At 28.5% G+C, this 5,868-nt stretch overlaps 1 non-coding gene across 1 annotated transcript; it reads right to left on the reverse strand.

The window, feature by feature from the left end:
• Nucleotides 1-848: 848 nt before the first annotated feature.
• Nucleotides 849-967, reverse strand: LOC134828247 (5S ribosomal RNA). The gene has a single exon (XR_010161877.1). It is a non-coding gene; the product is annotated as a 5S ribosomal RNA (ribosomal RNA).
• Nucleotides 968-5,868: the final 4,901 nt, after the last annotated feature.

Here is a 5,868-nt window from a genome sequence, read left to right on the forward strand (position 1 = left end):
AACCACTTTCATCCGCATTTATATTTTCAAGAGAAGTGAATTCACACAAAACTACATTTTAATAGACATTTAATGAAGGTAGCCTTTTTAACGTGTAACTAATTTAACAATGCATGAATAAGATAGCAGTGTACGTGTACATTAATATTATATTAAACATATATTTAAATAAGATCGAATAGGATCAAGGTTCTCTACCATTATTGTTATTAAAAGTTGTTAATATTTTTTTAATGCCGTACAAAATTGTGAACACTTATTCATTAAATCAACACACTATTAATTGCATGCTATTATAATCTTTCTTTATTGTTTTCGAATATGTCGAAATTTTTGCTTTAAGTTTTTGAAATATGTTTATTTTTTTTAGCATATTAGCTTTATAGATTTATTTATCGTTGCATAAGAAGTTGTTTGTTTTCATGCTTAATTATTTTTTCATAAAATAACAAGTTGTTTAACTATTTTTTTTATCAACTAACCTGATTTTTGGATTTAAAAATTGAAATATTTTTATAATTTTTACCGCATTTAAGTTTTGTTTAAGTTTTTTGTTCAAGCATTGTTAGTGGGAAGTGAAAATTTCATACTTTACTCAGAACGTGAAAACTCATATTTTCGAATTTCACTTCAAATTGAATTTTTGTTTCACAACTGATTTTAGAATTTTCTTACTCCTCTGTTAATAAAAATAATTTATTTGAAAATCAAATTTTAATTACTTAAATTAGAATTTAGGCTTCTGAAATGCGGGTAAAAATACTGCTATTCCTCGTTTAAATTTAATTTAAAAATATTTTTGAGTAATTTTTAAATTCCATGAATTTAAAAAAAAAATAAAAAAAAAATGCCAACGACACGCGGCGTTCCCAAGCGGTCACCCATCCAAGTACTAACCACGCCCGATGTTGCTTAACTTCGGTGATCGGACGAGAACCGGTGTTTTCAACATGGTATGGACGTTGACGAGAATCTAACGCATAAAATCGGTAAACATGGTGAAAATTTTGTCTAATGATGAAGATTCCATGTACTGCAAATTAGAAGATATTTTTAGATTTTCACACAATTTTTGATGATTTTGCAGGAATGAGTACGAAACTTATCTCTGTTACTTTTGTCAGATGAATAAAAAACAAAAACGACCAAGACATCTCTATTTAAAATATTTCCTTCTCAGTTAAGGCAACGAAGCTATGGATTAATCCTCATTGAATGCAGAAAACTCTATAATCATGCAAGTGCGATCTCATAAATTACGAAAGAACCAACTTTGTTGCACCCAATAACCCAATACATATCATCGTTTATTCTAATTATCGCCTTTAATACTCACGGCAAATTACCATTTATATAACAAGTCCCATTGAAAATCACCTTACACAACAATCCGAACAATCGCATTTTGTACAAATTTTACTATTATTTCATGTATTATTTATTTTGTTAATGCCAACAATAAATTTTAAACCTTTACCTTTTCCTCTATATATACAATAAAATGCGCGAGCTACATTGCAGTATTGATGGTTTTTTTAACGCTGTGTTTCATACATGTTCTTTGGTAAAATATTTAGTTGTGAAGTAAAACCAACTACACTGGTTCGCTAAAAAAAAGAGAATAAAATAAAATATATATTTCAGTCAACAATATAAATTTCATATGAAATTCTGAATTATATGTTTTGCATAGCGGGCTCGATTATCGCATTGAATACCAAAATGCACTATTTCACAGGTGTACCGTGCCGTACAGCCACATTCAAAATTAAAAGCAGTAATAAGTAATAAAATGTTTGAATTAGTGTATGTAACGATAAACTAAATGTGTTCGCTGTTCAGATACTTATCTTCCGACGAAATTATTGCTCAATCGTAAAATAAAGTAAAGAAAAAAAACAAATTCAGGGGGACCGATTCTCAGATGAACATTTTTAATGTAAAAGGAAAAAAAATATTATTATTTTATTATATTTTAAAAAGCTTGTAAAGCATTTAAATGTTCATTTTCTGTTATTATTTTTGTTTTGTTGTGTCTATTCATGTTAAATGGCAGCAGCAACATATATGATCTTTAACATTTAAAATAGTAGTGAAGGAAGGAATTCGGTGTATAATTTGATTAAATGGAAAAACCACCAATCCGAGTGTTGTTTTGTTTACAAAAATGTTGCGCGATGACGTTTTAACGGCTTTTTAAAAGCAAAAATACTCAACAAGTTATTTCACGATTACGTTAAATTTTTTCATGATTTATTTGTCATCAAAAAAAAAATTGAGACTCGAATAAAATTTAAATTTACTCATAATATATTTATAGGAATTGTTACGACTTTTATACTGTTTTACGATCAAATTTAAAAATTTTCACTTTTTGCCATCGATTTTATCAAAGAAAAACAAAAAAAAATTGTTTGAGAAAAAAAATAAAATTTAAATCATTATAAATTAAAAACATTAAGACATCTTTCGGAATTTAGATAAAAAAAAGGTCACGTGACCAAAATTTTTTTTTTCAAAAATTTACAATTTGAGAAATGTAAGTTTAATTCAGAAATGGAATTCACACGGGATCCAAACTTTTTTCCCAAAACAAGATTTACAATTTCTTACTCCAAAGTCAATTTTATACATTTTTAAGAAATTTAATTTTCAAATTAAAATTTTTTTCATTTTTCAATGTGAATTCTTCAAAAATCCTGATGGAACAAAAATAAAAATATTAAATTTATTCGCGCGCTAAATAAAAAAAATCATCACACAGTATAAATTGGCGGATGTGAAATAAATAGAGCACACATTAAAGATAAGATGACAAACAAAATTAATTGCCATCCCGCTTTAAACCTGGCAATCTATTAGACAAACCGAACACGTTAAATGCCCCAATACACGCTGCAAGACATACATGATAATTGTTAGCTTCTATACATGATGACGGTAAATTATTCAAAACAAAAGATCTTTCGCCAATGCATATCTAACACAAGATATGTATTTGCGATTCCAAGACGTACGAAAACAAAAAAAGGTGTTTACAATTGTTACCCTGGGACAATAGACTCGTTTGTTGACGGATTTGCGTGAAAAATATTTGTTGAATTCACGCTTCTGCAAACAAAACATTGTTAAGGTTAGTCAAAAACAAACAATTCTTCGGTCCAGAAAAGGTATAAATTTTGAATAATATTATTTACACTCTCTTATATTCTTCGAAAGATCTGAAAACAGGCAGAAAATCACGATTTCATACATAAAATAAATAAAAATAAAAAATGTTAAATTTGATTTATTTTACGCGAGAAAAACGAAAATATGGCGTTTCCTTGAAAATACTCACCTTAATGGCCATCCAATTATGTCAAATATATATCACAAAAGGAACAACAAGAATCAATGATTTTAATTAAAACATTCCATATTTATTATTTTATTATATTAAAATTATGCAATTTCGATTAAATTATATTTAATTGGGTGAACACCTGCCATTTTGCTTGTCTTGACAGTACTTGCTCCACCTTTCTCATGTTAATGTCAATTCAAATGAATTTTATGCATTTAAATATTTAAAAAAAAGCGACTGACAAAATTTTTCACCGCACACACATAATAAAAATAATTTAAATCGCAACTAGTTTTGCTCGCGCACAAAATCAACAACATCTTGCAAGTAACCGATTTCTCATAACATTGTAATAAAAATAAAACCTTCAGGGAATTTGATGCCGCCGAAAGGATACAAGAGAAAAAAACGGCAAAAAGAGCTGAACACAAACAAATGCGCCTTATTACATAATATTATCATCACAATAGGCAAAGGATTATCTCAAATAAAAATATGCGAAGTGCATTTCAAAGGTAAAGCATTGTAAAATGAGCAGCATAAATACCTCTTTGTCGTAATAATAAAAAAGAGAACTTCAAAAGATATGATTTTTATCTCTTTCAAATAGAAAAAAAAATTGTATATCAAACATTCAACACTATTTCTTGGTACTATATTTGATGTTTCAAGCAAAATAAAACACCGTAAATACCCAAACGCAAGTTCTTAAAGAGATATAGTTTAGAGCACATAAGAAACATAAAATTTCGTGAACAAAGGGATGCAGTCTAGCAGAAATTAAAAGGCGTTAAATGTAATAAACAAAAAAAAATGGTTTGGCAGGATTTTGCAGCGACAAAAGGCATCAAAGTATTTGCTTTGAAGTAAGAGCTTTATAATTTTTTAAAACTGAAACGAGAGTTTATAAGCTAAATAGTTTCCTCGCTGTACTACACGTTCAACATGACAATAACAAAGAAAATAAATTTGAATGAAAACTACAGCCATTTTTAATTTTCATTCAAAAAAAAATTAAAACGCAAATTACTGTCGGTAGGTTTGTCAAAGTACAATTTTATTTCTATAGCAAATTAATTACTAGCTTTTATTGCATGAGTTTTTTTTGCGACCAGAATTTTTACATATGAATAATTCTGAAATATTAATTAAAATGCCGGTCGTTTGTGTGAGCGAGGGTTTTCAACAACTTTTCAAAAGGGTAGAAAAATAGTTTTGTTTGCTCAAAATATGAACAAAATAAAGCAAAATCGTTTGCAGAAATATTAAGTGCTTGATAAATTTACAGAACTGTCACTGCAAATAAATGTTAGAGTCGTCAAATTACTTCGTTTCTGAGAAAGTGATCTCTTTCGATCATTCTGAATACTTAAATGTTTACTTTTCGAGTCCTGTACAAACAAAAGACATTTTTTTAGGAAACCACTAATAATGTACGACATCTGCGGTATATTTTTTTTCTATCTTTTTGTAAAGAATAAAAATTGCAGTAGAAATTTAAGCAGTTGGTTATCTTGATTTAATTTCAAGATATTTGTCTTGAATCTATTGATCAATTGAGAGTATTATGATTGTTAATGAAAGAGATCTGTGTGTAGGATAGGTGCCCCTTGATTGAACAAAAGATGAATGGAAACCATGAAGAATTTTTGCTTACTGCTTCATTTCATTTTATTATTACTTTCATTATGAAAGTGAATCAGTCTCGAAGGAGAAGAAGGAAAAAAAACGTCAACAACAACCACAACAACAACATTTCAAGGGACAAATGTTGTATTTTAAAATTTACCTGCGCCCAATAACAATGCACAGAGCAACGGAGTGTCACCGCATGTCTTTGTCCTACTCTATATTTATTTTACACTGATGCTAACAAACACAATATGGTGAAAACATAAATTTCTTTACATTTTTTTTTGTATTTTCTTTTGACAATATGAACCACATATAAAAACAGGATATCAGCTAAAAAAATCAGATGACAAAATATTCAACATCTACGAAAAAGATCTCTCTTCTTTACGTTTGTCCGTCTATTTCAATGCTCTTGTTCACAATCTTTTTTCTGTCGTCTTTTTTTTTATTTTTTTAATATAATTTCAATAAACATGCCTACCTAAAACAGTCCCACGAATTATGATTGTTCAAACATGATAAGGCCATAGTGGGCAAGAAACACGTACCTACTTTTTTTTAAATAGTACGTTCGTTGAATTTACAAATAGAGCGACGAAGAATAATTCTGGAGAGCATTTCTCTCGCTCGCACTTTGAGTGTATCTGCCTCTGATAAATAATCTGCGGTAAGGAAATATAATATGTTCATTGAGCCCATTCAACGTTCTTTTTTAAGACACTAGATCAATATCTCGTACACATTTTTCCAAAAAAAAAATATAAATAAATAAATAAAAAAAGAGAAGACCTCTTGAAAACTATTCTAATGAATGCAATGAATAAAAATGAGGTTGTGGATTTCAAAACAAAACAAAAAATAACGTAGACAGGAAAAAATAACAAGAA

The sequence above is a fragment of the Culicoides brevitarsis genome, chromosome 1, assembly GCF_036172545.1.
Source record: "Culicoides brevitarsis isolate CSIRO-B50_1 chromosome 1, AGI_CSIRO_Cbre_v1, whole genome shotgun sequence".
Lineage (NCBI taxonomy): Eukaryota > Metazoa > Arthropoda > Insecta > Diptera > Ceratopogonidae > Culicoides > Culicoides brevitarsis.